General features: G+C 38.9%; 1 long non-coding RNA gene across 1 annotated transcript; it reads right to left on the bottom strand.

Moving 5' to 3' along the window:
- Positions 1 to 7,506: 7,506 nt before the first annotated feature.
- Positions 7,507 to 11,509, bottom strand: LOC143443634 (uncharacterized). Its single transcript, XR_013112771.1, has 3 exons — positions 11,376 to 11,509; positions 8,239 to 8,351; positions 7,507 to 7,578 (listed from the first exon to the last, which is right to left on the bottom strand). It is a non-coding gene; the product is annotated as an uncharacterized LOC143443634 (long non-coding RNA).
- Between the last annotated feature and the right edge of the window lies 1 nt (position 11,510).

Genomic DNA, 11,510 nt, shown 5'->3' with positions numbered 1-11,510 from the left:
CCTCTATTTCATGCCTCCCATCTGCCAGGAGCCAAACTCAGGAAATTACCTGCTGTCCTAGAAAGTCTAGTCAGTACAAGGTTAAGAAAGGACGTTCACAGGTCTCAGGTCCCAGGAACTTAAAGAACGTCTGGCATTTCCTTGGAGCTGGTTATGACAGTGGGATGGTCTAGGGCAATAAGGTTATGACAGTGGGATGGTCTAAGGCAATAAGGATTCCATAGTAGGACAGCCCTAAGCAATGACCCTAGCCCAAACTTCCCAGTTTGCTGTGTCTTTATAACCTGCCCCCAAAATTAAAGTTTCAGAGCTTGATCAGAACCTCAGACTTGCTCTCATTCTTTGTGTCTCTTGTCCTTTCATTCGTTCGCCCCCTTCCCTAAGGTCTCGTCAAATCCCCGTGGGCCGGGACACCCATCCATGTGACGTGATGCGATGTGTGTGTACAGGCGTATGAGTTTCTATGTGTGGTCTAGATCATTTGCATGTGTTTATTCATGTATGAATAGGACAGAGGTCTTTTGTCATTTTTACCTTGCTTACTGAGACACTTTCCTTGATGCTGAAAGTTGTAAATTAGGTGAGACTTTCTAACACAGAAATCTGAAGTGGTCTGTCTCCTTCTGTCTCCATAGAGATGAGATTATAGGCGCACCACTTCCATGCAAGGCTTTTATGTGGATACTAATTCTAAGTTCATGTCCTTCCACTTGCAGAGGATTTTGTCTAGTGAGCTTTCATTCATGACACAAGAAGGGTAGTTTCACTGGCGAGATTCTCATTGCATGCCTTCTCTCATGAGCCTAAATTAACCCACAGAGCATTTGGTTCATAAACATTGTGCCATGGCTAATGCTCTTTGCAGCTCTGTACAAGATGCAGGAACTGCTGGTAGTAGAGTATAGTCTCTGCATTGTCTAGAGTGTATGACAAATAAAAGCCTGCAAACTAAGGCGCACCATGGGTTATTATCAATTTCTAGTTATTTTAGAATACTGGTGAACCAGGGAGTGTAGCTTTAAAAGTAGTATCTTTAATATCAAAATGGATATTCTGGATGAAATAGACACACCCATGAACATGTCCAGGCACAAACAACAGCCTCATAGCATATGAGACTTTGTGCCTAGGAAGTATTGAAGGGAAGTAGCCTGGATAAATGGAGGGCATTCATAGTTGCTCTTGTGACCTCATCTATCAGGTATTAATTTTTCTCATATTTCATTAAATTAGATAACCTTTGTCTTGAGAAGAGATTGGCCAGTATATGACAGTTTTTCTGCTTACATGTTATTCAGACAAAGTAACCTTGTCTCACATACTACACACTGTGACACAAAAGTGATAACTACAATCATCCCAAATTTATTATCTCTTTCACTTCCATGTCCTAAATCTTTGTGCGCCAGGCTTTTAAAACTTTCCATTGTTTGCTTAGCAGACTTCACCAAGCCAAGTTGCTGGTGGCCAGAAGACTCCCTAAACACCATGGTGTACTGCATTGGGCCATAACACGTGTTCACACTGACACACTGTGTCTGGGAGAGTTGGGGCTGAAAGGCATTGACACTGAAGGTTCCACCTGTTTGAGACAGTTGCCAAAGGGCTATGGCATGGGTCGATTGACTGGTTGCTACCATGGTGACATATGGCAGACCACTGATTTTGTTTGTTCTGTCTCTCAGTGAGAATTCTGAGATGTGCTTGGTGTTTGTCTTTTTTTTTTCTGAAACAGAGTTATGCTCAGGATTTAATTCCTTTGGTGCCTGTGAGGTAGATATGGTTCATCCAGTGTGGGTTGGGGGAGACAAACCTGGGTTCTCTATTACAGCAAATACACAAAAACTCTTCTTAGGAGAAAAAACTGGAGCACAAAAATCTTTTTTCATATCATCCTAAGAAAGTATGGGTTCCTCAAACTATGAATCCTTTGGGAGGGTCAGTGACCCTTTCACAGGGGTCACTTAAGTTCACAATACTTAAGTATTGGAAAATAATTATTTATATTATGATTCATAACAATAGCAACATTAGAGTTATGAAATATCAACAAAAATAATTTTATGACTTAAGGGTCACCACATCATGAGAACCTGCATTGAAGGGGCACAGCATTAGGACGATTGAGAACTCTGTCCTAAGATATTCATAGAGGTACAAACCTGCAATCATTGGGGAGGTTTTCTGAAGTGTCTACATGAGTTCTGCTCTCTGAAAATGCCAGCAGAGCACAAAACGGTGAAAAATCTACATCAGAAGGTTTTATGATGCTTTCCTAAGGGGGCCATCTTCCAAGTCTCCAGACAATATGGGAGAGGGTAATGTAAATGACTCCCTTGGACATATATGATTTTGATACTTTGATTCCTAGTTGGTGAAGCTGTTTGGGAAGGATTAGGAGGTATTGCCTACTTGGAGGAGGTGTGTTAGTGAGGGATCGACCAATTATGAGGATTCAAAAGACAAAGGTATTTCAAGTGAATTCTCCCCACTCTGTCTCTCTTTCTCTGTCTCTGTTTCTCTTTTTCTCTCTTCCCCTCTCTCTCTTCCCCTCTCTCTCTCACACACACATTCTCTCTCTCTCTCTCTCTCTCTCTCTCTCTCACACACACACACACACACACACACACTTCAGGATCAGAGATGAACTCTCAACACTTCTTTAGACTTGTACCTGTCTTCTTGTGGCCATGTTCTCCTCAATGATGGCTGCAGACTCTAATTTTTCTTGACTGGGAGCCTCAAAATTTAATGTTTTCCCTTATAAATTACCTTGATCATGATATTTTGACCTGGCTATAGATTACAAATTACAACAGAAAGAATGGGCCTCATCAGTAAGTGGATAGGGGAAGGGACATGATCCAGAGCATCACAGAACCCAGGTTCAAGTTCTTCTTATGATGAGCTATTGTACCATGACTGCTATGAGGGCTGGATAGAGCAGACTGCTATATGTACTTGGTCATGGCTATAGGTGTAAGATGTGGCCAGTGATGTGAAATGATAAGCTCTCACAAATGCCCTTATTCCCATTGACCACAGCCAGCTGCCTGCAGAAAAAAACTGAAATATTTTGGTGTTACACTAAGTTGAGACTTCAGAAACTCATTTTCCACAACAAGTAGATACTCAGTAGACTGAAACTGAATGAACTTGAATGATTCCTTAGATTTTAACCCTGCATTTCCTATCAACTGAGCAGCCTTTACTGACTCAGAGATCTGTTCCCGACCTAAAAGTTAGTAAAGTGAACATAGTTGACTCCTAATCAGCAAGGCCCCACATCATAGTACTTGCTGGTATCCACAGCTACTGGAACCAGCTGGTCAGTCAAAGTGAGAACCAGGATTGAGTGAGTGACGATTATAGAATGGGCAGAAAGAAGATGCAAGAAACAGGTATGGGAAGGTCACTGGTTAATACCATTCCAGTGAGCAAGTATATTTTCTCAGTGTCTTTTAAAGGGAAAAAACAAAATTCATGACCAATTGCAAGAAAATAAACAGTGGTTACCATTTTTTACATGGTAAGTTCATGGTTCATAGAATCTATGTTTGACTAAGGCTATTTCCTTCAGGCTAAGACAGTCTATGAAGGATGTATGTGTAATTAGAGGAACTTGACAGGATATAATGCACATGTCTTAATTAAAAACAAAGACAGATGTCTGCAGACTCATTCATGTAAGAAGTTAGCAAAAGCTAACTCACGAGTGCTCCCCACATGTCCTCCTTTTTTTAATCTATTCAAGCCAAAGCTGTTTCAGCAATTGGCACAGAAAGAGTGTGCTTGTCTTAGGCATCCCCTCAAGAGGTGTATACCTTATCTGTCATTGGTACAAAAATTCTATCATTTATGCTCTGTCTTAGGATGATCCATCTCTGTGTGAATCTTACCTGTCATTTTGATCTAAAAGAGGCATTTTATCAGTCATGGAGCAGAAAGTTGTGTCTGTCTTAGGTTGTCATCTGAAATCAGAGCTATTACCCATCACTGGCACATGAATAGCCTTGTATTCATGACCTGTCTTTGTTTGAAGAAGTTTTCAAGACAATCTTATCTGTCATTGGCTACTAACTCCTTTTAGTGAAGATGTTGGAGCTTGACTGTAACTCAGCTTTGACATCTGTAAAATCTCTGATGATCCTTCTCAAAGGAACAGGTAATAGACATGCCATAAAATGGATTATACTCCATGTTTTTCTATTCCCAATAAGAGACATGTAAATGAGGACCATGAAGGAATAATGGCCTGTAAGTTTTTTAGAATATCATTTGCAGTGCTAGCAGTGTCAAAAGACAAAGCTTTGCATCTCTTAAACTTCTTAACCTTTGTATGTAGAGCTAACAAATCTAAAGAAATATTAGTATTATACCAACTACTCTGAGGGTGCCTTTTTATTCTCGTCTAGTTATGCTGACTCTTGTTATACATTTTTTGAGTTTTACAAATCCAGAGATATCAAGCATGACATTCCAAATGGCTTCTGACTTTCATTCCTTGTATCAAATCTCTCATGATCTTAGTTATATCATATAATATTTCAATTCTTTGTTCTAGATATCTATCCAAATCCTCTTGTATGCTCAGGGCATTGGTTACATTTTCAACAAGATGATTAACAAAACTAGCTGTTTGTACCTCTTGCACTAAAGTTAATGCAGAAGAAGCATCACTGGATATAAGTGTTATGAGAGCAACAACACTGGCAATGATCAGCCTTTCTATATATTTACTCCTTGTCAGAACTTTATCTAATTCTTCTAAAACTGTGAGCCTTTTTCAGAATACCAGGGTTCAGGTAAGTTTGTAGGAATCATAATAAACGCTGGTTGATGTACTACTGTTACAAACTGACCATCATACAATGCTGAAGCAAAAAAGAAAATTAAAATAAGAAATATTGAACTCATTATCAGAGCTTACATGAAAGGTAAAATTTTCTTGAGGGCCAGTATAAAGAATGGGAACAGGCAACATAGGGAGGTAGGAGATTGGAGGGATTATCTAGAATGCATCAGAGACCAGGGAGATGAGAGACTCTCAGGAATCAAAGGGAGGGAACTTATATAAAACTTGTGACAGTAGGGAGTGGAAACTTATAGAGGCAATCTCTAGGAGGAAGACTTGAATCAAGTGAGGGAGGGGGTTGCCATCCTATACTCAAAATTCTCACTCATATTTCTTCTTGTAAAAGGATCTGCAGGGATGGAAATGGAGAGGAGCCTGAGGAAAAGAAAGTCCAGCAACAGGCCCAAAGTGGGATCCTGCTCAAGGGGAAGTCCCAAGTCATGACACTATTACTGAGGCTATGGGGTATCTAAAAAAAAAAAGGAACCTATCATGACTGATCTCTGGAACCCAACAGATAGCTGAAAGAGTCAGCTGTAGATATTTGTACCCAACAATGGACAGAAGCTGCTGACCCCTGTAGTTGAATTAGGGAAAGGCTGGAAAAAACTGAGGAAGAAGTCAACTCCATAGGACATACTTTCCTGACCCACCTTTGCTACATTCTTTGGTATGGTCAAAGCCAAAAGTACTTGTGACCTCTAATAATATTCAGCTGTTAGGATTTCCTTGTTGTGAGTAAAATATATTTCAAATTACATTTGAGTCCTGAGAGTCTCTCACCTCCCAGGTCTCTGCTGCATTCTGGAGGGTCCCCCCAACCTCCTACCTCTCTAGGTTGCCTGTTTCCATTCGTTCTACAGGCCCTCAGAGAAATGTTACCTTTGTTGTAGGCTCTGATAATGAGTTCAATATTTCTTATTTTAATTTTCTTTTGTCAGCAATCTCAATTAACCTGGACCCCTGAGATCTCTCAAACCTTGGACTACCAACCAGGCAGCATAGTCTAGTGGATATGAGGGCTCCAACACATATATAACAGAGGACTGCCAGGTCTGGGTTCAATCAGAGAAGATGCACCTAACCCTCAAGAGACTGGAGGCCCCAGGGAGTTTAGAAGTCATGTTGCATGATGAGTATGTGCTGGGGACATTCTCGTGGAGACAGGGTGTGAGGAGGAAATATGGCATGTGGAACAGTTGGTGGTTGGATGAGTGGGGAGGTGGTAAAAAAATCTGGAATGTAAAAAATAATAATATTATTAAAGTAGGCAGGTTAATGCAGTATGTTCCATTTATCTTAATACCTGAACCTGTTCCATTTTTATACACAGCAAACATAACACCATACAAGGCAGCTGTGTTGGAAAATGTCCTGAACCAGCCCTCCAAATGCCCATTGTCATTTTCTTTTGTCCAATACTGGATTGATTTCCAGACCAATTCATGACTGAGTCAGAATAACTGGACACTTTAACGGATAGAGGAGGGGCATTATAACAACTTATCCTTTTGATTGATTTTTCAAAGGCAGGTTCCACAGTCTATGTCTTTTCTGTCCTGCAGTGTCTGAATATCTGATGCAAGGCACCTTGTCCAGTCTGAGATATAGGCATCCCCATCTTAATGCTTTGCTCTACAGTCTTAGAGATATTCTTCTTCTAAGTCTTAGAGTGCACAGAAACATATCCAGCATGGGTACTCTTTCTAGTAAAACAAATAAGTAGGTCCTGATCATAGAAGTGTAATTCACTAATTTGAAATACATTTTACTCTCACACAAGGAAATCCTAACAGCCGAATATTATTAGAGGTCACAAGTACTTCAGACCTTGACCATACAGATGGATGTAGCACAGGTAGGTCAGCAAAGTACATCCAATAAGCTTCCCTGTTCCCACCATCAGGGCACTCAGCAAGCTCAAGGTCAGCATCATTTTTTGTCCCAGCATCAGCATGTCTCACCAATCACTCTGGCAGCCACTACTTCTTCAGCATCCTATGAAGAATCACAAACATGCCCTCTTGCCTATATTAATACTGCATCAGGACCATGCCATGTGCCAGTAAGTGAATCTTTCTATTTCAGCTGGCCATAAGTATACCAAGTTTTTGTGTGTCATAGACACACAGCAGCCGAGATTCCCTTGGCATCTAAAGTCAAAAAATTCAAAGTAAAATCATGTAGTGAAGGAGTAAACAACTTCTTCTTTTTTCTTTATTCATAACTAATTTTTAGAGCTCCATGGGCACAATCCATAATTCCCTGTCCTTGAGAACATGTAAAATTAAGTATATTATATAGATTATAAGTTATATAGATTTAACTCATATTTAATTTATATTTTAACATATATGAAGTATATTTAAATGCATATAATTTTCATTTAAAGTATATAATTAATATTTAATGCAAGTGATTTATATTTAGTGTATATAAATATAGTAAAATATATTAAATATATTAAATGTATATAAATTGTTTAACTAGTATAATTTATATTTAATATGGATGATTTACATATGTACATGCATATGTGAATTATACATGTGTACATGTGTGTATATACTTTCCAACTTGTATGATTTATGTTAGTATATATGAGTTACATCTAGGGTCACCTGCTGAATTAGAACAGGGAGGTGTACTTACCTGGAGTACATTTGATCTGTGACAGGTGGGATCAACTCTTAGGACTCTTGATTCCCTGAAGTTTCTGTGAACTTAATTTTATAAAAAGATATACATTAGTATTTACCATTGTATTGGATCCATAGTTTAGAAATACAGTTAACAGGGGTCTGTTAGACAACAGGAGTAGAGCCATGCCTTTCAGACCTAGTAAAAGCAATAGGTTTGGGTTAAAAGGCAGAAGACGTGGTTTCCTCAATCCAGAGAGCTAGATATGCAGATGGAACAGAGATGTTTTTAGCATGATGAGAAGCATCTTTAGTTTATATTGAAGAGACAACCAAAGGGAAATTAAAATCTTAAGCTTATGATTAAATTATAACTGCCAGTGTTTCATTAGTATATCAGAACTCCTGTGATCAATGTTAAAATTCTGAACTTTGAGATAACAAAAGCATGTGGAGGGAATATGAAACATTTCCCATTTTTTCTTTAGCCCATTTCTTTCATCTCTAAAATTTGCATTTACATATATTACAACACCTTCTTAGACCCTCCAACATTTATAACTTGCATTTACCAACTTTATACATCCTAACCTGCAATTACCAACTTTAAATATCTTTACTTGCATTTACCAACTTTAAAACATGTTTCATCTGAAACACTTTTTATTTCTTCTTGCAATTATCAATCTCAAACATTTTCCATAACCATTTTCTTAGACATGAACCTGCTGGATCATAGCTCACCTATGCAAAGCACAGCATCTCTGTCTCCTCTGCTAGGTAAGAAGGGAGGGGTGGCAGTGAGCTCCTGCTGCTGCCTCAGGGATGCTCACTTTCATTTTTTTCTTCTTTGTCCCCTGGACAGGAGGGAGGACTGCTTCAGTGAAACACATTCTCTCTTCTAGCACTAATCAGTATCCAAAGACTAAGAGTATCTACAGGCACTTTTGCCTATTCCATACACATCATAGTAAATTTAAAGTCTTTCCCCAACTTTCTTCCTGATTGCTAAATGTATCATTCCTTCCTCAGAAAATCCAAATCCAAAGAAATTTCTATACCTGTAGAAAATCTAAACACATGTGTAATTGCTGTTGCCATACTTTAGTGGAGTATATTAAGCATTTGCACACACAAGTACACACATACCCACCCGTGCACACACACAAGTGCACACACAGACACACACACACGCACACACACAAATACAACTGTTCCCATTTTCCATATTTTCTCCCCTCACATTTTTTCTTGACTTTTACTTTTTCCCAGTTCCCTTTCCTTATCCGAGCTCCCTTACTTTTTTTGGAGCTTCGTTATCTTTCCTGAGTTTCCTTACGTGTATTTCTTAAGTCTTTTACAATGATATCATTCACTGCAAACCTCATTGTTGAGCCTCACACTGGATGATAATCTGTAGGAGCCAGCCAGTCAGTTAACGTGGGGGCATGAAGTGGTGTCCTCCAGGTAGGAAAGGGGTCTTTGGGTGTGTCACCATATGAGATAGATGTCATATACACCCACAAGATTCCCCTGTGGGTCAGCATTCCAAGGCAAGCTAGTATCCAGTGTGTTGTATAAATCATGTGATCTGGGCCTAGAGAAGCCCTTTCTATTTATTTCTTTATTTACCTCCTGCCCTTTGTTGTCCTCAAATGCCATAAATGTGGACAAGGGAGGTCTATTACATCTCCCCGTTAAGGGAAGGTAGGAGAGTTAGAGGATATGCAAGGTCCTTGTTTGAATGGACCTTTTGAAGGTCCATTACCTCATGGAGGCCCTATTACCTCATGGATGTAACCACTACTTTTTTTCTGGTAGAAGATAACTTTTAAAAAAAAGGGCCAGGACATCAGTAAGCCTATGTGTTCCTCCAGTTACACTGGCATGTAGCTCAAGAAACACATAGCATCCACAGTGGTAGAGATGAATCACCTGCAATGTCTTTCTCTGAATGCTGGGAGCAAATTTGTATCACAGAGATCCACGAATGGAAACCACATCTCAAATTTCTCCACCACATAGGTGGGGAATGACACTAGTATAAGATGCTAGGAAAAAATAAAGCAAAAAAACCCAAAAGCAGGACTAAGAGACAGGTTTATGAATATCAGTTTCTATATCATAAAAAATCACAGATATCTCAAGCATCCAAATGATGCATATTGTGTTCAGAGACTCAAAACAACAGCAAACTCCACCCAAACCCCAAAGCAGTTATGCAAAGCATCAGAAAGACCAGAGCTGGAAATAAGCAGATGTATTTAAGATGAAACAAAGATCAAAGAATCAAAGACCTGGAAATTTGATAGGACAAACAAATCTACAAACCCTTGGCATTAATCACTCAGAAGACACAAATTGTTGAAATGAGAGACACAGAAGAGAAAAGTTAGAATCCATTGGTACCCTAAGGGCTATGAGACAAACTTGTATTCCAGAGTGCTGACAATCCTGAAAGAAAGATATTTCTCACTTTACAAAACAGACACTAAAATTGATAGGAGGTATCAAATATGAACCACCTGCTGCCTTCCCAGTGCTAACCCTTGGTCATGATGACAAATTCAGGATGTTACAAAATATATGAAGAGATCAATATAGGGACAAAATGGAAAGAGGTGATATACTCTCCCCTAACAAAGAGAGCCTAGACCAACAGATTTATGGGTCTTACCTACTGGCTGTAAAATGCCATGAAGAATGCTCAATCTGTGTCACCAAAAAAGACCACTTTAAACAACCTAAAAAGCCAGTATTACTCTGGTGTCAGAATCATAACAGCACATGAACAAACAAGTGCATGCACACATGGATGCACATACATACATCCATAAACACACATACACATATACATGCATACATGCACATATACATGCATAAATGCATGTGCCAATATCCTTGAATATTCACATGTATATTTGTCATGAGATTACTTTGTAGTTCAGATAAATTTCAACACATGACAGAGATGGTGTTTCATGTTCATATTCGATTCAGTATGGAATCCTGGTACAATTCCACACACAAAATGGACAACAGCAAGCATATAAGGAGGTCAAGGGAAGAGGCCCATGCTCAGCCATGAAAAATGAAATGTTATCTTGTTTCTGAAACGTAAATGGACTTAGGGTTGCTTGTCTCCAACATGCCAGTTCCAGAGATAAGGTGAGTCTAACTAGAGCCAGGGAGGTGTAGCTGGAAGCTTAACAAACAGGAGAGGCTTTCAGGCCCATGTCAGGTCCTGCTGCAATCCAACAGAACAAATAATGAGCCAAGTTCACTATGTAAATGTATAGAAGTGTCACAAGGAAATTCTTTTCAGATAAGGTTGCAAATAAGAAAATGAAACCAAAGGAAAACACAAACTGTTGAAAAGGAAAAATTAATATAATTTACCAAGCAAGCAGAAATCAGTGCTTCAGGCAAAAGAATTGAGTTAGTGAATCCAAAGAAAAAAACCCATCACAAAACCCAAACCAACAAAGAAGAAACCTGCCCATATCAAGGTCCAAGAGATTAGGAAAGCCAAAGTTTATCAAGATCAATGCTAGGGTCCAGCTGGCATGTTTTTGTTTTTTCAAGGAGGGGTCATGGCTAGATAGTTATCAGGGCAGGCAAATTGTAAACTCATCAAAGCTTAGGGATATAACAGTACAGAGGATGCATTTAAGTATATACTGTGATGAGATTCCTCATTGTCTACTTCTTCACACTAATAAAACATTAAAAATCAGAAGAATTAAATTGACAAATATCAAAGAATTGTGCTTTCATTTTCTTATTTAAGAATAGATTTATGAGTCTAGAAAACAAGAAACTCAAGGAAAACCACAAATTAATCCAGAAAGCGATTGAGATATAAATTGAAACCAGCAAACCTGGATACAAACTGAGTCTTTGGATGCCAAATCAGATCAACAATGTCTGTTTTTCAAGAGATCAATAATATCAAAGTCTACAAGAACCAATGTCTGAGTCCAACCTCTCTGCAGCCAACCAAATAACAGTTTCTC

Source organism: Arvicanthis niloticus, chromosome 9 (assembly GCF_011762505.2).
Source record: "Arvicanthis niloticus isolate mArvNil1 chromosome 9, mArvNil1.pat.X, whole genome shotgun sequence".
Classification (NCBI taxonomy): domain Eukaryota; kingdom Metazoa; phylum Chordata; class Mammalia; order Rodentia; family Muridae; genus Arvicanthis; species Arvicanthis niloticus.
Note: the sequence above shows the minus strand (reverse complement) of the source record. Positions and strands in the feature narration are given on the sequence as shown.